Source organism: Hyperolius riggenbachi, chromosome 9 (assembly GCF_040937935.1).
Source record: "Hyperolius riggenbachi isolate aHypRig1 chromosome 9, aHypRig1.pri, whole genome shotgun sequence".
Lineage (NCBI taxonomy): Eukaryota > Metazoa > Chordata > Amphibia > Anura > Hyperoliidae > Hyperolius > Hyperolius riggenbachi.
Genome location: NC_090654.1, coordinates 147870546 through 147892635, shown reverse-complemented (window position 1 = coordinate 147892635; position 22090 = coordinate 147870546). Strand labels below are relative to the sequence as shown.

At 42.1% G+C, this 22090-nt stretch overlaps 1 protein-coding gene and 1 pseudogene across 5 annotated transcripts in view; both read right to left on the bottom strand.

Annotated features, from left to right (window-relative positions):
* The window catches only part of SUN2 (Sad1 and UNC84 domain containing 2), a 981481-nt gene that overhangs the window by 510763 nt on the left and 448628 nt on the right, over window positions 1-22090 (bottom strand). The window lies entirely within an intron of this gene.
* On the bottom strand, window positions 2316-6418 carry LOC137532343 (alkylated DNA repair protein alkB homolog 8 pseudogene; annotated as a pseudogene).

Here is a 22090-nt window from a genome sequence, read left to right as displayed (position 1 = left end):
GTTCTTAAGGGACCCCGAGTAGTGCCTGAAATTAAAAAAGTACACTTACCTGGGGCTTCTTCCAGCTCACCGTAGGCAGCGAGGTCCCCCGGTGTCCTCCTGGCTCCTCTCCATGTGCCTCCGCCGGCCCCGACACCGGCATCACCCGGGCCGGGTGTCGGGCCGGCTCTTCCTGGAGATTAGACACATTTCCGACTGACTCATTATTGTTTCCTATAAGCGCCAAAAATTGACAAATTTCCCCTACAAGATGATAAACACTCTCTTAATTTGCATCTTTTCCTCAAATTAAAGGGACTTGGAGCACCTCTCATGGGCATGCCTTTAAAGTGGATCCGAGATACATTTTTACTCATTGCATAATTGTTTCTTTCATATAGTTTATACGGCATTCCTCAAGCCAAATACTATTTTTGTTTTGTTTTAATACTCTAATTCCCTATAAACTAAACAAGCCTCACCCACAGCTTTTTCAGAGCGCCTTGGCACTGTAGCAAGGGCTTATGGGAGATCAGTCTGGGCAAGAGGAGGTTACTAGCCAGAGATTTCAGAGGCAGAGGGGAGGAGGGAGGAGGAGAGCAGAGTGAATATGTCACAGGCAGACAGTTGGAGATGCTATCAGCTTTGCCTGTGTGTAATGTTTACAAACAACATGGCTGCTCTCATTGTATCACAGGAAGAAATAATCATATTCTGTTGAAGCTGTTCACAGCTAGATTTGCTGTGTATCTAAACTTTAGATAAGATATATAGACAAGTTACTTGTTATAGTTCATCTCGGATCCGCTTTAAGCCAGACGATTTACAACAAAGTCGTGCTATGACCCCTCTGGAGGAGCCTCTTGCAATGGCCATGCGTGTCACTTCCTCTTCCTGTTTCATTCAGTGATGCATTTCTCTAACTGAGAAGACAGGAGTGACCCGGAAGTTATAACATAGCCAAGATGGCAGCCGCGATTTTTAAATTGAAATCGAACAAAAACTATTAGGTGCAGAAATGAAATGACGGAGGAGAGCACAAGCTACAGAATGGTATGCATCTTTAAGTACTTTTGCAGTACTGGTATGAGTCTTAAAGGCCTTTAAGACACATGCAATATCCCACTCTGGGGATAGAGCACACAGTATGAGTTGACTAGATTCCAATTAATATTCCCTCCAGGTAATTGGCTTTGCCATTAGATGATACCTTTATTTTCAATTTTTCATAAATTCATAAATAAAATATCATAACTAATATGATAAAGTATATTTGGTACCCAGTGGTATGGGGAAAAAGTAATAAGAACAATATGATATGGCATCACAACTCAAATATGTTACTTCATGTGTCCATTGTTAATGTATGTTGCACAAGCTTTTATACTGTTTTGTAAACTCCCTAAGTCTAATAAACTTAAATACAAAAAATAAATAAATAAAAATATATGAATAATGCAAGTTGTATGCAGCTTTATAAAGCTGATTGTATGTTAATTCAAAACTAAGAATTAAGGGTCTTTATTATAGATTTATATTTGTAATGTATGAATAATCCTAGATGTATGTAAATTTATGAATATTGCAAGTTGTATGCAAGCTTATCTTTTTGCTTGATTCATGGCTGATTCTTCGAACAGAAGCACTCTGGGCATATGCCTGAAGCACCGTCTAGTTCAAAGAGCTCTCTTGGTGCCCATTATGCACCCATGCCATGGCCCCTTTAAGCCATGGGAGATCAGCAGCATCTCCTGACAGGTGCCATCTACTGTATATTCTCAGCCGCTGGATTGGACAAGCAGCAATGCAAGGGGAAAAAAGAGGCACCCAGGGAGCAACTAAAATGAAAAAAAGTTTGCGTGGCTTATCTCAAATGATGACACGTTAAAAATAATTTGTAACATATTTTAATATGAACTTGGCAACGCGTTCCGTGAGTCTCAGTGCACTTCCTCAGGTTGAATACAGTGCCAAAAGAAAATCAAGCCAGTGTTTGAGGCGCCTCAACGATGGATTTATTTTCTTCTGGCACTGTATTCAACCTAAGGAAGTGGGCTGAAAACCACAAAATGCATTGCCAAGTGCATATTAAAGCACATTACAAATTTTGAAGATGGTACTGGTTGCTTGTAGATTGTGTGTGGTGAAATGTTGCCACCTAGTGCACAAAGACTTGTGTACTTTACTCAGACCTGTAGCCATCAAACAAGTACTTCCAAACTCTTTCTGGCTGTTTAATAGAATACATTTTTAAATCTCTAGACGGTTGATAAAACATTTTAAAAATTGTTGCCTTGAACATCAGAAGGGAAACCTCCCCATCTTCTGCTGATGTTTCACAGTTTCTCCAGGACCACACACAAGTTCCCCTGGTCATATCAACTCTGCTGGAGTGTAATCCCATCCATGGTTCCACCCACCACCTCCATCTTCCCCTCCCAAAACACACAATAGAACCTGTGATGCACAGAACTGGGCTGCTGTTTATCCGCCGCAAAGGTTGCATTTTTACCCTGACCCTTTTACTTCAGGTGCCAAGACACTAGAAGGTACTGAGATTTGAAGATGGCTCTGTTGGTGTGAACAGGAAATTTAGCATTCAGGTCCTGACTAACCACCTCTGCTCTAATGGTCAGCAGCATGTCTTCATTAGCACCTTGCTTTCTTTTAGGTACTTTGATTTCTTTTTATTATGCTCCTGCTCCATAGCCCAGACATAGGTCCTTTCCTAGGGAATCTAGTTAATTCTTGTACGGCCACTAATCTTATTCACTGAGTAGCAAAGTGGTGAATCACAGCTATAGAGATACAGGCATCAAATTGATCAGATCTGAACTGCACAGACAAAGCATCGCAGACACAGGCGTCCTATTTCTTGTCTCTGCAGATATCTACAAGATTTTTGCTAGCAACAAACAAATCCTTACTTGGGTAATTTACATTGCCACAGCCCACGTCCTTAAAGTCCACTACCCGAGAGGTTGTACCCATACTGGCACTCTCCTACACATTTTGTGGGATTGCCCCAAACTAACCTCCTACTGCACTAATATTTTCAAACTTCTCTCGATAATATCAAAGAAACAAATAACTCCTAAACCCACTCTAGCCATTTTCCATTTTCCTCCCACATCATCTGTGAAGCTAAACACCTGCTAGTATCAAACTGGAACCGGCCTAACATTCTTACCCTTCCACAATTAATTAATCTGGTTGAGTATAATATAAAATTGGAATACCTTGGGAGGTCTAAGGATCAAACAAATTCTTTGGCATCATGAATGGTTCTTTGATTGGAATTCACTTTTACCATCCCTTACAAATTTAGCTATTTTAACTGAAGGAAAAATCTTGTCCCAAAACTCACTTAAAAAGCGTATTAAACAGAAAACCTTGTAGAGATCCATCATACCCCCTGGCTTTTCTTTCCCTCCCCCTCTCCGCCTGAGGAGTTAGCAGATCCCTTCGGCACACCCAATTCTACCTGATAATTTTCAGGACAGTGATTTGGATCCCTGCTGTGTCTAGCAACTTAAATAACTTCTTAAAGAGAACCCGAGGTGTGTTTAAAGAATGTTATCTGCATACAGAGGCTGGATCTGCCTATACAGCCCAGCCTCTGTTGCTATCCCAAACCCCACTAAGGTCCCCCTGCACTCTGCAATCCCTCATAAATCACAGCCGTGCTGTGAGGCTCTGTTTACATCTGTAGTGTCAGTCTCAGCTGCTCCCCCGCCTCCTGCATAGCTCCGGTCCCTGCCCCCGTCCCTTCCCTCCAATCAGCAGGGAGGGAAGGGATGCAGGTAGGGACTGGAGTTCTGCAGGAGGCGGGGAGAGCAGCAGACTGACACTATAGAGATAAACACAGCCAGCTCTGACAAGCTGTTTGTCAGCAGCATGGCTGTGATTTATGGGGGATTGCAGAGTGCAGGGGGACCTTAGGGGGGTTTGGGATAGCAACAGAGGCTGGGCTGTATAGGCAGATCCAGCCTCTGTATGCAGATAATATTCTTTAAACCCACCTCGGGTTCTCTTTAAAGGGATTCCGAGCAGTGCAGAAACTATGGAAAGATGCATATCATTTTAAAGCTCTCTTTCCAATGATATATAAACCGCCGCCCTACACGTTTTAGTTTTCGCTATTTTCACGATTGAAAGTGCCGCGGCCGCTATTTCAATCGCGAAAATAGAGAAAACTAAAAGGCGTAGGGCGACGATTTAGGGGTAGTCAGAAAGAGGAGAAAGAGAGCTTTAAAATGATATCCATCTTTCCATAGTTACATTGTATTACACAGGGCGACTTTTTCTCAAAGTTAGCAGCTGCATTCAGCAGAAAAAGTCGCTTTGTGTAATACAATGTAACTATGGAAAGATGGATATCATTTTAAAGCTCTCTTTCTCCTCTTTCTGACGACCCCTAATTCGTCGCCCTACGTTTTCTCTATTTTCGCAATCAAAACCGCGACCGCGGCAATTTCAATCGCGAAAATAGCAAAAACTAAAAGGTGTAGGGGGGCAGTTTATATATCATTGGAAAGAGGAGAAAGAGAGCTTTAAAATGATATGCATCTTTCCATAGTTTCTGCACTGCTCGGAATCCCTTTAATAAGTATACAAGATAACATATATTTTGGACTTGCCCAAAAATCCAACTGCTTTGGAAGGAAATAGAAAATTAAAAAAAAAAAAAACTACCTGTAAGTCTCTCTCATATATCTCCAAATATGGCATTATTGCACATCCACACAGTTGAATTACCACCCAAAGAGAGAATTATTTTCAATCATTTATTTATAGCCACTAAATTGGAAAACTACACATGTTCCAAGGTTTGAAGATGTCTTAAAAAAAAAGTGAAATTTAACTTCATAGCAGAAAAGTCATGGGCAGTCAAAACAGGAAATTTGCATTCATTTTTAAGGAAGACTGATTTATGGCCCACATTATATCCTCAGTCTCAATTATCAAATCTGTAGTTTTAAAACTCATACCCTCTCACAGATTGTATATGATTCCCCAGGACCCCATATACTCTTGGCAACTGTATTCACACTCTTTCTTTCTTTCTTTGCCCCTTTTATGGTTTATTAGTTTGGAGGTTAATAACTTTGATGATACATAGTAGGGGTATAAATACTCCATACATTCTAGATATAAAGACATACTGTATATTTATTAGAATAGATCATCAAAATCTTTAAATGATGATCTAACTGTAATACAGTTTTATAAAGGTTGGATGCGACTTCCAGTGACTTTGTTGGTTGGATTTTAGTCCACCAGTTACTGGAGGATTCAGCTCCATGGAAAATAACAGACAACGAGCAGTATTATAGTGTTTATTAGCATATATCTTATATTGTATTGTTAAATAGGATTTATGGCATACACTGTTTTATAACAGTTTTTATTCTGACCTGTTGAAATTGGTCTAATAGTTCATTGTTTGATGTAATAATCATACTGTTATTGATATGTCTTTTTATGAAAATGTCTGTATTTAAAAATTTGAAAAACCCCAATAAAAATTATTGCAACCTAATAAGTATACAAGATTACTATAATAATATATGGGTCTCCTTCTTAGTCTACCTATCACAGGTTACATTACACCACTGTGATGTTAAGACAGATTTATCTGCACCATTTCACTACTAGATTTGGTATTTTTTCTATCTTGGTTATATATTTTGATTGATTGATAGAATGTAATGTGATAATATTCTTCTTGTTACCTACTCATTTTCTGAAGATTTACTTGACACTTGTCCATTCACTGGTTTATATTTGCTGTAAAACTTTTAAAAACAATAAAAAACTATTGACAAAAAAAAGTCCACCAGAGTCCACCACTCTGGGCCATCAGTTGTGTCTGGTGCTGCTGAAAAGGCCAGCGATGTCCTCATAGACTTTGTGAATATACTCTTTCTCCAGAGGTGCTGCTTCCGGGTCACCAACTAGAGGAGAGAAGTCGGTCTTCTGCTCTTGCTGACTGTCACAAACTGCAAGAAAAGCACATTTTACATGCACCATGTCTGATTCTTCTAAATGGAAAAGAAGTTCTTGTTCCTCTCTTGTTTAATGTTAGCTCTTCTGTGTTGCCGTTGACATTCCCAGCTTTCTGTCCTTCAAATGCCTAAATCACATCAAACTTTCTTGGAAGGATGCCATGAGTCCAAAGATATTGAGATTCTCCAAGCATAAGTAGCAAGCAACGGTGTGGCACCAGAACCGACACACTAGAACTCCCTGGATTCTTGAAATCCATGAAAATCTCTGATCCTATACTCAGAGGTTTCAGCTTTAAATGCTATCTATGTGCGGAGGAATACCTTGTCCTGGCTCATACTGGTTTATGGTTAACTGGTCAGGCCTATGTTTTATAAGGACTTGTTGCAGGCAGCCCAGCACAGCAGAACTCTGGCAGACCCAGACCCATATCTGCATTCAGTAAGGCATTACAAGTTCATACATACAGGATCTTCTCAAAAAATTTGCATATTGTGATAAAGTTCATTATTTTCTGTAATGTACTGATAAACATTAGACTTTCATATATTTTAGATTCAAATACACACAACTGAAGTAGTTCAAGCCTTTTATTGTTTTAATATTGATGATTTTGGCATACAGCTCATGAAAACCCAAATTTCCTATCTCAAAAAATTAGCATATTTTATCCAACCAATAAAAGAAAAGTGTTTTTAAAACAAAAAAAGTAAACCTTCAAATAATTATGTTCAGTTATGCACTCAATACTTGGTCGGGAATCCTTTTGCAGAAATGACTGCTTCAATGCGGCGTGGCATGGAGGCAATCAGCCTGTGGCACTGCTCAGGTGTTATGGAGGCCCAGGATGCTTCGATAGCGGCCTTAAGCTCATCCAGAGTGTTGGGTCTTGCGTCTCTCAACTTTCTCTTCACAATATCCCACAGATTCTTTATGGGGTTCAGGTCAGGAGAATTGGCAGGCCAATTGAGCACAGTAATACCATGGTCAGTAAACCATTTACCAGTGGTTTTGGCACTGTAAGCAGGTGCCAGGTCGTGCTGAAAAATGAAATCTTCATCTCCATAAAGCTTTTCAGCAGATGGAAGCATGAAGTGCTCCAAAATCTCCTGATAGCTAGCTGCATTGACCCTGCCCTTGATAAAACACAGTGGACCAACACCAGCAGCTGACATGGCACCCCAGACCATCACTGACTGTGGGTACTTGACACTGGACTTCAGGCATTTTGGCATTTCCCTCTCCCCAGTCTTCCTCCAGACTCTGGCACCTTGATTTCCGAATGACATGTAAAAGTTGCTTTTATCCGAAAAAAGTACTTTGGACCACTGAGCAACAGTCCAATGCGGCTTCTCTGTAGCCCAGGTCAGGCGCTTCTGCCGCTGTTTCTGGTTCAAAAGTGGGTTTATGCTTCCATCTGCTGAAAAGCTTTATGGAGATGAATATTTCATTTTTCAGCACGACCTGGCACCTGCCGACAGTGCCAAAACTACTGGTAAATGGTTTAATGACCATGGTATTACTGTGCTCAATTGGCCTGCCAACTCTCCTGACCTGAACCCCATAGAGAATCTGTGGGGTATTGTGAAGAGAAAGTTGAGAGATACAAGACCCAACACTCTGGATGAGCTTAAGGCCGCTATCGAAGCATCCTGGGCCTCCATAACACCTGAGCAGTGCCACAGGCTGATTGCCTCCACGTCACGCCGCATTGAAGCAGTCATTTCTGCAAAAGGATTCCCGACCAAGTATTGAGTGCATAACTGAACATAATTATTTGAAGGTTGACTTTTTTTGTTTTAAAAACACTTTTCTTTTATTGGTTGGATGAAATATGCTAATTTTTTGAGATAGGAAATTTGGGTTTTCATGAGCTGTATGCCAAAATCATCAATATTAAAACAATAAAAGGCTTGAACTACTTCAGTTGTGTGTAATGAATCTAAAATATATGAAAGTCTAATCTTTATCAGTACATTACAGAAAATAATAAACTTTATCACAATATGCTATTTTTTTGAGAAGATCCTGTATGTAACATGAGTATCAAATTGTAGAGCATGACTGACAACTTGATATGCTTAGTGTGATTTGCACGAAAAGCTCTCTCAAGATGGCCACACACCATACAATTTTTTAAATATCTGTTCACTTCAAGAATTGCAATAAATTTTTCGCCTGATTGCAACATTTAAAAAATTTTACATTCAAAAGTTAAAATTTCCCCCATTCATGATAAAAATGATTAGAAACTCTGAGAAAATTGCTAGAGTGTGCATATTAATAAATTGACAATCTAACACACACCATACAATCTTTAGAAAAATTGAAGAAAAATTTCCAGCATTCCGGATCGATAAAAATAGAAAAAAAACCCCGGAAAATCCAATCGGGAGATCCGATCATATTTATCGAATTGCCGTAAATATCGTGTGGCCACCTTAAATGTGTGTGTGTGTGTGTGTGTGTGTGTGTGTGTGTGTGTGTGTGTGTGTGTGTGTTATATTGAGCTTAACTACTGTAAAGATGGGCCAGCTAGCATTTCAAAACGCTTGGAAAAACCATGAAATATGAACTAAAATACGAATTTTGGAGTTATAGGGAGTTCATCTGTGCCTTGGCAAACCAGCTGTGTGGAAAAACACAGATAAGAATCAGACCCTATCCAGGGTCTGACTGCCTAATCTGTGCCCTAGGCATTGGCCCTTTGTCATGGCAATCTGACGTCGCTGCCAATCTGTGTCTTTACCATCTTTTTTTTGGGGGGGGGGGGGGGGAGGAGTGCCCAAGCTGGTTGCCACTCCACACCTTGTCTCGGGCCTTGCCATCTTTGACTATATCTATGCATAGACAGGACCCACAATTCTAAGGAATCCTGTTCATCATCTCTCTAGGGGAAGTAACTGGTACAGTGAAGGATAAAAAAAAGAAAAAAAGCGGGGTGTTCCTTTAAACGATGCAATCCACGATTGTGTCCAACCGAAGCCTCCCACCTGAATGCTAATTTATGCAATTCCTGCTAGATTTGGTACAGCAGGCAAAGGGTGTATGACAGTACACCTGATTGGCTGACTGGTGTCTGCTGGTCAGATAGAGGCAGGACATTGCTCTAGCTGGGAGTTAGCAAATTTGTTTGTTGTTTGTTGCAAATGGCTAAGAAGTAAGAGTAATGGATATACTCACAAGTGTGGGTTGCTGTAGAGGCAACCGCTCCGTAAAGGCATGTAGGGAAGTCCCGTCCCCACTCGGTCTTTTTAGGGTTGGTCGCTGTTCCTTTGGAAAAAAAGGCTTCACTTCTTGGAAAGTTGTGAAGGACCCCACTAGTGGGGTAGTACAAAGTCATATCTCGTAAAAGATAGGAGGTGTCCTTGTAGTATGTTCAACGTTCCCTTATATAAGGAGACTTCACTTGGTAAAGAATTAGATAGTTTTATTAACATAAGCACTTAAGACAACGCGTTTCGCAGCACAAACCACTTCCTCAGGTCAAGTTAGGGTGTTTCAAAAATAAACAAATAAAACCAATTGGTCACTCATCATTCCGTCAACTTAAAACACTACAGTAGGTAAAATTGATTTAAACACACAAAATAACAAATAAAAAATGACTAATAAAACAATGCCTTAAGGCTTTACAGATGGTGAATCATAGAGGTCGCTACATTTATCATTATGAGGTGCATAAGGCATATAAAAATAGTAGCAAATTCAAAAATACATAGACTGTGAGGTATAAAAGTGGCCAGTATAGTATCTACTCAGATATAGTAATTATAAGGGGGACTAAATGGGGATGAAGTTGCGGTAGGAAAGTAGAAATTGGCTGTAGATGGCCAAGGGGAGAGGGTATGTGGGGGTGGTGTGACACCAAGGTAGGTATGGACCCTAGCTGGGAAAGGTAGTGGAACTCTACAGTGGACTTAATATGGTGTAGGTGAAACCCTGCCATAGGAGACCCTGTTTGGGTCTGGGCAGGTGGTGCCTGCATGGCTATAGGATGGTCGATAAGTAAAATTAGGCTCAGTGCAGGTGGTGCAGAGTAGCACCACTAGCTAGATGTATAATGGATACAAGAGGACATATAGGTGCTTACCTTGGGCTATGTAAACGGGTGCCAGGGCGACAAGCCGATCATAGGGCTGGCTGGAGTTATATATATTTCCATCGTAATAGAGGAGGCCGGGCGGAAAGGGTGCGTGGGAGAGGACGTGGGAGGCAGGGCTGTCGGACGGAATCCAGGCGTGGCTAAAGTCCGAGGCTCGAGTCTATTGGATGGAGCAGTAGGGCGGCATAGAGGGGTGAGACCCTATTGTCGCAGAGCTGACGTAAATAGTATGGATAGGCTGGCGGCGCGGCAGGCGTGAGGGACGTGGCAGAATACGTCACAGATAGAAAGTGTGCCTGCGTCAGCGACGGTGTGCGCCATATTGTGTATGGGCAAGAAGAAAGGCATATGGGAGAGGGGAATTAGAATTAAAAAAAAGGAGAGAGGTAGTGTGTGTTATTGTAGATATGTGGAGGACAGGTATAATAAAATAAAGGTGTGTAGGGTCCATAAATGACCCTAAGATAAGCAAAAAACAGCAAACATACGGAGCAGGCCCGTATCTGTATACTGCTGCCATCTTGTGGCCAAAAAGAATATTACACAGACGCAGTATATTTAGATATTTGTAACTGCAAAGCTACAGAAAATTAGAAGGGACAAGTAAAAAGACAATAAAAAAATGAAAGATGCACATAAATCTTCTAACAGTATTTGCCCTAAATTATAAAAACTATATTATAGTATTAAAAAGTAAATGTCAAGGTAAATAATATTAAAAATAGAAAATAAATAGTAAGTAATGAATAAAAAATAATGGCTAATGACATCTTGTGGTGTCCATAGATCATTAAAGATCCAGAAAAAAGTAAGAGGATGACATCTCCTCTAAGGTAATTTCCTAGATACAGCGGCCATAACCATAGAATGGAAGCCGCTGTATGACTTAGGGGTTAATGTAACATACAGTATATATATGTGATGGATACGTGATGTGTATACTGAAGATCCGGTGGAAGATATCTTATAATGGTCAGGTGTAAATAGGGGAAATGTAATACCAGAGGATGGGGCGAAAGGAATCTTAGGTAAGGGTGAGGGAAGGGTGGGCAGGAAGGGGGGAGGGGAGGGAAGATTGGTAGGGGGGGGGAAGGGGTGGGAGAGGGATGAGGCAGCAGTAGTAAGGAAGATGTGATGGGAGACGGAAAGTGTGTTTATACGTTATGTTCAAGGCAGATGTTGAGTCCCTCTGGATGGAGGGTCCTGAGCTTGAATACCCAGTACATTTCTCTGGCCTTTAGTCTTTCCTTCTCGTTTTGTATATCTGGAGGTATATATTCGATTGGACAAACTTTTATTCCAGAGTGGTCTTGGTTGTGTAGTTCTTTACAATGTCTTGATAGTCCATGCTTAGTGAATCCTTTATTGATATTTCAAACAAAAATTATATCCGTGCGCAGTCCCACATACACTAAATACACTCTAATCAATGCTGCTGATCTAAATTGATGCTCAATAACAATTTCAAAAAGTCAAAACAATGTCTATAGTGATCGGCGCAATACAGTCTCTCAATCTGTTCACAAACTCTTAGATCTTCTAAATCCACCACCACACCGCTTGTGAGATCACTCACCAGCTCCTTAGATCATATAAAATGATCATATGCTCTCAGTCAAATAAGCCAACAGCCCGTCTGGTCATAAATGGGCTCTTCTCTATCACCTCTTCATATCCTCATATGCAGGGTAAAAAACATAAAACGCTCCACATAGCGTAATACAATTCCAGTAAAATTTATTTTTGCTTAAAACAATGTATCACAATCATATGTAAACCATGTATGTCTATGACAGGCATACAGGTAAGCGCAGGGTAGGAAAGATAGCGGGCCGCGTCCGGCCGTTCACTCCACGCAACACCGCTGTCCTGCTAGCATTCGCGTACTTCCGCAATCCCTCGCCCGACCTGTACGCAATCCCTCGCCCGATTGCGGAAGTACGCGGATGCTAGCAGGACGGGGGTGTTGCGTGGAGTGAGCGGCCGGACACATGCATCAATTTTATTGAAATTCCACGTGAAAGACCAATACAAAGTGGTGTACATGTGAGAAGTGGATCGAAAATCATACATTTTTTTTTACAAATAAATAACTGCAAAGTGGGGTGTGCGTAATTATTTGGCCCCCTGAGTCTATACTTAGTTGGCTGATGGTGTAATGGTTAAGGGCTCTGCCTCTGACACAGGAGACCAGGGTTCGAATCTCGGCTCTGCCTGTTCAGTAAGCCAGCACTAATTCAGTAGGAGACCTTTGGCAAGTCTACCAATCTGAAGAAAAGAGGTGCACAAGGTCCCTGTAATGGATTACTCCGGAGTGCTCAAAGCCCAAAATTGCAGTTCCTCCAAGCCAGTAACAGTATAGACAAAAGCGGCTGGGCACATCCAGTAAAAAAACCTTTATTGTATCCAATTTAAAAGAGTTGCAACCACAGCAACAGTGCAGCAGGAGAGAGAGGGGTCAGCATGCGAAGTGGTCGACAGCTGTTTCGCACCCTGCAAATGGGTGCTTCGTCAGGACCTTTGGCAAGTCTCCCTTATACTGCTACTGCCAATAGAGCGCGCCCTAGTGGCTGCTACTCTGCTCTGGCGCTTTGAGTCCGCAAGGAGAAAAGCGCAGTATAAATGTTATTTGTCTTGTCTTGTCTTGTCTACTTTGTAAAACCACCTTTTGCTGCAATTACAGCTGCCAGTCTTTTAGGGTATGTCTCTACCAGCTTTGCACATCTAGAGACTGAAATCCTTGCCCATTCTTCTTTGCAAAACAGCTCCAGCTCACTGAGATTAGATGGACAGCGTTTGTGAACAGCAGTTTTCAGATCTTGCCACAGATTCTCGATTGGATTCAGATCTAGACTTTGACTGGGCCATTCTAACACATGAATATGTTTTGTTTTAAACCATTCCATTGTTGCCCTGGCTTTGTTTAGGGTAATTGTCCTGCTGGAAGGTAAACCTCCGCCCCAGTCTCAAGTCTTTTGCAGTCTCCAAGAGGTTGTCTTCCAAGTTTGCCCTGTATTAGGCTCCATCCATCTTCCCATCAACTCTGACCAGCTTCCCTGTCCCTACTGAAGAGATGCACCCCCGAGCATGATGCTGCCACCACCATATTTGACAGTGGGGATGGTGTGTTCAGAGTGATGTCCAGTGTTAGTTTTCCGCCACACATAGCGTTTTGCATTTTGGCCAAAAAGTTCCATTTTGGTCTCATCTGACCAGAGCACCTTCTTCCACATGGTTGCTGTGTCCCCCACATGGCTTGTGGCAAACTGCAAACAAGACTTCTTATGCTTTCTGTTAACAATGCCTTTCTTCTTTCCACTCTTCCATAAAGGCCAGCTTTGTACAGTGCATGACTAATAGTTGTCCTATGGACAGAGTCTCCCACCTGAGCTGTAGATCTCTGCAGCTCATCCAGAGTCACCATGGGCCTCTTGACTGCATTTCTGATCAGCGCTCTCCTTGTTTGGCCTGTGAGTTTAGGTGGATGGCCTTGTCTTGGTAGGTTTACAGTTGTGCTATACTCCTTCCATTTCTGAATGATCGCTTGAACAGTGCTCCGTGGGATGTTCAAGGCTTTGGAAATCTTTTTGTAGCCTAAGCCTGCTTTAAATTTCTCAATAACTTGATCCCTGACCTGTCTTGTGTGTTCTTTGGACTTCACGGTGTTGTTGCTCCCAATATTCTCTTAGACAACCTCTGAGGCCCTCACAGAGCAGCTGTATTTCTACTGACATTAGATTACACACAGGTGCACTCTTTTTAGTCATTAGCACTCATAAGGCAATGTCTATAGGCAACTGACTGCACTCAGATCAAAGGGGGCTGAATAATTATGCACACACCACTTTGCAGTTATTTATTTGTAAAAAATGTTTGGAATCCTGTATGATTTCCGCTCCACTTCTCACGTGTACACCACTTTGTGTTGGTCTTTCATGTGGAATTTCAATAAAATTGATTCATGTTTGTGGCAGTAATATGACAATACTTTTGCAACCCACTGTATATACGATGTTCGATGTAAAGGGATTATCTTGCTCTATTAGTAGGTGTTCTAGGAGGCCCATTGTTAAATTTGCGTAGCTAGGAGCCATGCCCAACCCCATTGCTGTTCCTCGTTTCTATAGGTACGTGGTATCTCTAAACGTAAAATAGTTGTGTGTGAGTATGAATGACACATCGAACGTCTTTTATAACCCAGAGGAACTGGAAACGGAACAATACATACGCACCCAACTAAAAAACAAATCAAACTTTTATCCTACCACATACAGGGGGCCCCACATAGAAGGATTCTATAATCAAGTTTTAGAAGACTTCAGGAACTTGGAGAACAGGAACTCTACATCCAATCTGACTAAACAAGAATGACAAGCAATCAAGATTCTGAAGAACAATACCACAATCATTATAAAATCGGCAGACAAAGGGGGAGGGATTGTAATAATGAATAAAGACTATATCAAAGAAGCGGAGAAAATACTGAAAAAATACTGAATATTACGAGATATTAGATCAAGATCCAACCAGTATCTACATGAAAGAATTGAAGAACCTAATTACAGAGGCCTATGAAGAAGGAATTTTGAACAAATCCGAAAAAGACTTCATACTAATCCAAGATCCGACCACAGCTCACTTTTATCATTTACCCAAAATCCACAAATCCATAACTAATCCACCGGGCAGACCAATCATATCAGGCATAAACTCACTATCTTCACACCTGTCTGAACTAATAGATCATCATTTACAACAAATCGTAAGAGAGTTACCTACTTTTCTGAAAGATTCCAAACAACTACTCAGAGAACTCGCAGATATACCCTGGGCGAACAACTACAAATGGGTAATATTAGTGTATCAGCACTATATTCTAATATACACCACAAAATCGGGCTTAAAGTGGTGTGGTACTTTCTAATGAAAAATCTGAAGATTCTGTGGAAACAAAAGTTTTTTTTCATTGAATCTATCAAATTCATACTCACACAACTATTTTACGTTTAGGGATACCACGTACCTACAGAAACGAGGAACAGCAATGGGGTCGGGCATGGCTCCTAGCAACGCAAATTTAACAATGGGTCTCCTAGAACACCTACTAATAGAGCAAGATAATCCCTTTACATCAAACATCGTATATTATCGGAGGTATATAGATGATCTGATCCTTATTTGGAAAGGCGATGCAACATCTATATGCAAATTTGTCAACTACATGAACAACAATAACTGGGGAATATCCTTCACCTCAAACCATGACAAAAGAGAAATAGAATACCTAGATGTAACCTTATACGCTGAAAGCGGGAAGATCAAATCCAAGAACTACTTCAAGTCCGTAGACTCCAACGCATACAGGTCCTTTTCAAAAAATTAGCATATTGTGATAAAGTTCCCCCAAGGTCTGGAATCAGTCCTTCTCCACAATCTTCCTCGGGGTCCAGTCACTTCTTCTCGTTGAGCAGCGTTTTCTGCCACACTTTTTCCTTCCCAGACTTCCCACTGAGGTGTCTTGATACAGCACTCTGGGAACAGCCTATTCGTTCAGAAATTTCTTTCTGTGTCTTATCCTCTTGCTTGAGGGTGTCAATGATGGCCTTCTGGACAGCAGTCAGGTCAGCAGTCTTACCCATGATTGCGGTTTTGAGTAATGAACCAGGCTGGGAGTTTTTAAAAGCCTCAGGAATCTTTTGCAGGTGTTTAGAGTTAATTAGTTAATTCAGATGATTAGGTTAATAGCTCGTTTAGAGAACCTTTTCATGATATGCTAATTTATTGAGATAGGAATTTTGGGTTTTCATGAGCTGTATGCCAAAATCATCAATATTAAAACAATAAAAGGCTTGAACTACTTCAGTTGTGTGTAATGAATCTAAAATATATTAAAGTCTAATGTTTATCAGTACATTACAGAAAAGAATGAACTTTATCCCAATATGCAAATTTTTTGAGAAGGACCTGTACATTAACTATAAGAGCAACCACAGACCATGGAAAAACAATATCCCTTATGGACAGTTTTTGAGGATTCGCCAGAATTGTACAGATTTAAAATCATTTGATACACAAGCCAAAATACTTACGAATAAATTCAAAGAAAAAAACTTCCCAGCCAAACTCATTGCGGCAGCAAGGAAAAAAGCGAGAAATACGGACAGACCAGCACTTCTAATAGAAAAAGAGAAACCGACAGGTTCAGAAAAAATTCAGAATCAAACCAATTTCATCACTAGGTTTTCTAGTAATCATACATCAGTGAGAAAAATACTAAAGAAACATTGGCCATTACTAAAAGATGATCCATATCTGAAGAAGGAGATCGATGAAGAACCATACTGCATTTTTTTAAGAGCCAAAACACTGAAAAATTAGCTAGCCCAAAGCAAACTGAAAAATACAGATTTAAGAGTGACCCCCAACCAACAAGAGAACCCTGAAGTCCAAAAATGCAAACAAAGGAGTTGCCTTTGCTGTCAGAAGATCCAGAACAATCAAAAGACCTTCAAATCCACCGCCACAGGTGAAACTTATATCACCCACAAGATGGACTGCTCATCAAACTTTATAATTTATCTTTTAACATGCGCATGTGGTCTGCAATACATAGGGCGTACTACACAGCAGCTTAAAGTAAGATGGGGACAACATAGGCGAAATATCAATAAAGCATTCACTAAGCATGGACTATCAAGACATTGTAAAGAACTACACAACCAAGACCACTCTGGAATAAAAGTTTGTCCAATCGAATATATACCTCCATATATACAAAACGGGAAGGAAAGACTAAAGGTTAGAGAAATGTACTGGGTATTCAAGCTCAGGATCCTCCATCCAGAGGGACTCCACATCTGCCTTGAACATAACTTGTAACACACTTTCCGTCTCCCATCACATCTTCCTTACTACTGCTGCCTCCTCCCTCTCCCCCCGCCTCCTCCCCACCCCTTTCACCCCCACCCATCTTCCCTCCCCTCCCTCCTTTCTGCCCACCCTTACCTAAGATTCCATTCGCCCCATCCTCTGGTATTACATTTCCCCTATTTACACCGGACCATTAGAAGATATCTTCCACCGGATCTTCAGTATACACATCACGTATCCATCACATATAAAGTGGCTTGCAAAAGTATTCGGCCCCCTTGAAGTTTTCCACATTTTGTCACATTACTGCCACAAACATGAATCAATTTTATTGGAATTCCATGTGAATGACCAATACAAAGTGGTGTACACGCGAGAAGTGGAATGAAAATCATACATGATTCCAAACATTACAAATCAATAACTGCAAAGTGGGGTGTGCGTAATTATTCAGCCCCCCTGGGTCAATACTTTGTAGAATCACCTTTTGCTGCAATTACTGTTATAATTTAAGTAGGCCTCAGTTATTTGGACTGAGTTAGTCAAAAAGGCTTGAGGAGCAGACCTGCCCTTTAAGGGATTTTCTCTTAGAGAGAAAATCTGCAGTTCTGTCAGCAGAACTAGAACATACCAAGAAGCTGTTCTATGGACAAGGCCGCAGGTCTCACTGACCTCAGCTTGTACGCCACTGGAACAATAAACATCAGCCATATTTACTAAATATCCACATTCCAGTAAGTAAAGGAAAGGTGACATTAAATATTAATCGAGTGGGTGGGTATTATGACACCACGATAGGGTTCATCCAATAGTCTGGTCTAGGGGATGGCGAATATGATGTCACGTTTAACTCTTTCCTAGTCGGTATTAAAAACCTAGGTGGGCGCTCAGAGCTCACTCTGCTTCTGACTTTCCCACTAGATCTAAAGGCTGACTGGAACCTCTAAGTATTTCCATTCTACATGTAATCTGATATAATGTATGCTGTACATAGGTAGTCTAGTATAACGTAGTTAGGAAGAAGGTACCTGATTGACTTCAGCAGGAAGTCTAATCAAGAAGCTTGTAACGCAACATGAAGATTGGCGTGGCTAGGATATGATGAACTGTGTCTACCTGTATTTCTGTTTCTTGAATAAATAACGTAAACCTTGAAGAAGCCTGAGAAAGTGTATCTCCTGCTTGCTGTGTTGAGTCAAGTGATCTCACAGTCTGTGAGACGCAACTGTAAGAAGTTAATGGTGTCGAAGCAAGGTGATATAGAACAGGTTCTAACAATGGTGCCGATTAAACCCTGATTAAACACTGTCTAGCAGAACAAGCAGACAGGGGCCGGGGGCCGAAGAAGTTTTCAAGATATTCCACAGCAAAACAAACGGAGTAGACGCGGACTGGAAAAGCTTATCAAGCTGATAAGTGGTGTGGGTGTGCGGGAGCCGAGCACACGGGCTGCAATTCGAGGAATCAGCGGCGAAACTCTTGGACGATACACTGCATGTGCACTGCAGTTGTTAAAAAGCCTACACAGGATCGGACGGAACCCTCTGTGGCCAGCTGGCAACGTGCTCCCCCAGACGTTCCGGAGTCCAATCTGAGTTTCGCGGAGAACAGTTGCGGAAAGCTGATGAATTGCAAACAGTCCGCAGATCAGGCATGTATGATTTACGTTGTTATATTGCATTATCTTTATTGTGCAAGGAGTTGTTGATGTGTACATTCTGTGTTAATTGCAGCTTGGTGTCTGCGTATTTCTTTACCTTCGGTGTAACGCGTACATAGTACAGGCTTTAATGTTTCTGTAATGTATGTTACGGTTTAGAATGTGGTTACATCCACACTTGTCACAGGCATGCTTTTCTTCTGCTGGTGGTATTTGCTGCGTTTGTTTTTTTTCTCTTTTTCGTTTTCTCAGAGAAGCTGTCTGCGTAGGGGGAGGACAGCTTGGAGGGAGGCCAGCGGTGTTTTAGTCTAGCAGAGAGCGCCCCGCAGACGAGGAGGGGGGGGGGGGGGCGGCTTTCGAGCAAGTAGCTGGGGGAGAGAGGAGATGAGTAGACAGAAAAGGGAGTGTGAGACAGTTGGAAAACTTAGAAGTAAGTTTTTTTCCTTCGGTGAGCTGGCGTTTTTTTCCCGAGCCCGATCAGAGTGTTTTTTTCCTCTCTGTCCGTAGTGGAAAGCGTAGAGAGATAAGTAGGCTTCTCTCGTTCCAGTCAGTGCTGCTAACATGTTTTTCAATGTCTGCATCTGTTTTAGGTTGTGTGGCGAGCTCCGGCTGATAAATGTCTCAGAAGAAGTTCTAGCTGGGATGGTAACAGTTAAAGTGGTTTTAGAGTTATGTCTGTGATAGAGTGAGAGAGATTCCTAAGTCTCTGGGGATCCTTATGTCTGATTGCAGTTCGGATTACAGCTCAGACGTGGGGTTTGTTTTTCTCAGGTTTGCAGGCATTCGTGAGGGTATGTGGCGGAATGCTGATTTTCTGCACTGTGTATAGATGCTAGGTGTAATTATGCATAAAATGTTTGTTCTGTGTGAGCTTATTTTTTCTCCTAAGGTTTATAGGATTGAGAGGTTGCTATGGGAGCAGCCATCTTAGCTAGCAGTCCAGGACTCGAAATGGCGGCAGTGGAGAGGGCCCGCCCCCAAGAGTCATGGCTCCCACACGTCATGGCAGGGGGGAGGGGCTGGGGGATCCATGTCACGTCAGGCTGTGCTCGTGGCTCCGGGCAGAGCAGCTGAAAGGGAGGGGGGAATGCCAGAATACGTGCACCAAGCTATTACTGTAAGACTAGCATGGTCACGGATAGGAAATGCTTCCCAGCTAGGTGCAGGGAGACAAGGAACAGCGCAGATCAGGAAAGGTTCTGTACTGAGTTGCTTATGGGATTATTCCTGTAGGTGGGGCACCTTAATGGGTGTTGCAGCATGAGTTCCCAATAGAGAAAAGGGAGGGACAGTGCAGCAAGGGGGTGCCGGAGTTGGAAAAAAGGGAGTTGACCAATCCGGGTTTCCGTCGCCGCTGCAGAGTGGTAACGTTTTTTTCCGGTTTTTGTCGTGGACAGGGCCAGAGCTTGACTAAGAGGTCTATGCTGGGCTGGGGCTGTTTTTTGTGCGTTTTTTTTTTCGTCCACTGATTGGTCAAATATGTTTTTTCCAGCTCCTATCAATTGTAGCACAAAGAACAAGAACTGACAGCAGTTCATGGGGCAATTATACAAATGAAAGAATTGCCATGTACAGAGTGACAGTGTATCAGTACGGTGTTTGCCATGTGACTACCTACCACGTGGGCATTCAGGGATCTGCATACAGGCATGTGACGCTGGTATGCTTAGCCCTGCACCCTGTGTAGTTTAAGTGCAAAGTGCTCCTTCCTACAGGGAGGCAGCCATTTTTTTTTGTGAAGTCTGGGGGTAGTGGCATGGCAAACATTGATCAGAGGGTACAACACACAGAACTTCTAGAAGAGCTGGTATCGCGAGGAAGTTCGAGATAAGTAAATGCGAAAATAAGTAAGAGCATTGCAGGCTCACCTGCAAAGCAGCAACAGGTGTGGCATCCGTAATCTGTGCATGCGACGGCCGCGCATGGACAGATAGGGGGGGATGTGGAGGGAGCTGCAATGAGGTGAGAGCTTCCAGAGGTGAAGTCCGCGGGAGCATATTTTAAACAGGTAAGTACTGAGGATAGTACTGAGGTAGGGGGGTGAAGTTTAACTCCAATCTACCAAAAAGAGTAAACAGAGTTCATGAGATAAGAACCATAAAGCAACGAGATCAATTACGGCATATATTAATCAAGTTAAAGTGTACAGAATACAAGCCGCAGGGCGAATCCCAAATCATTAATAAGAATTGATTTGTTTGTATTTCGGTTTCAGGAGTTTGGCAATATGGACTCGAGACAGCTGCAGTGCTGGCAGCAAAGATGGAGATGTCAGTCGGATAAGCGAAAGGTTCCAGATGCCAATCTAAGTTTGGAGAAACACGAGATTCCTGAAATTGGAAAGAGACTAAAAACCGAGGTTCCTGAGATCGGAAAATGACTAAAAAAAACTGACTGAGCAAAGCATAGTGCAAATTGCTAATGTTTTTCTTTCCCAAGGTGGTGCTTTTATAATGAAGAGTACCGTGCTGATGGTGATCCTAGGTTGCTATTTCGTCCTAGGAGAACGAAGACAGGACATTCTCATATATAATAAGGGGTTAATGAGAATGCAAGGCCCAAGCATGTTAATGTTTGGTGACAAAGGTACTAATCCTTTCACACCTCCCTCCGCTTGGCACAGATGGACCAAGCGGGGGATGGAGGAAAAGAGCACTTGTGCCAGGAGAAATCAAATTTCATGGCACAATGTGGGTGAAAGGTCTGAAGGGTCAGGTGTGCGGGCAGTGGGAATTGAATGGCAGTGTAAATCTGCTATTGAATGCCACACTCCCAGAATCGATGCACCGATCCAAAGAGTTGTTAAAAGGTACATTGCAGTACAATGGGTACATGCAAAAGGTGGAGTGTGTGATTTAGGGGTACCTTGTCTTGGTTATCCAGAGTGAGATGGTTCCAGATTGGAGAGGAACGAGCAGGAGGCGTCAATTCTCCTGCCGGAGAGACGCGGGGGACAACATTACACTCTGGAACTACCAACAGAGAGTGCCTCTGAAACAACTATACACACATGTAAAGGCTGGAAAGCCGAAGGTTGGTGGTTCTCGAAACAAGAAGTAAAAATCGAGATCAAGCCACATTTCCAGGTGACAAAGAGGGTGGGGAGAGTGGTCCCGGGGGAGGGAAAGCCAACACAGGGAACCCCATCCACACCACACGGGTCACCACAGGGGACGATATTACACAGTCCATATGCAGCCACTTATCCTCATGCTAGTTGGGTAAGTGAAGAGGTACTCTTAATTGAAAGATTGCAGAGAGTACAGTCTTCCCGACCTCAGGTACATATTGTGCCTCAGGACATAAGGGGGGAAGAGGTCCAATCAGGACAGTTGGGGGCATATTTTGTCAGGGAGAGGCTAAAAGATCCTGTGCAACTGAGATTGGACAAGGGGAGGTATATCGATTTTTCTGGAGAAGGATCTTTTGCATGGAAGCTTCAAGATGTTTGGGTGAACAAATGGAAA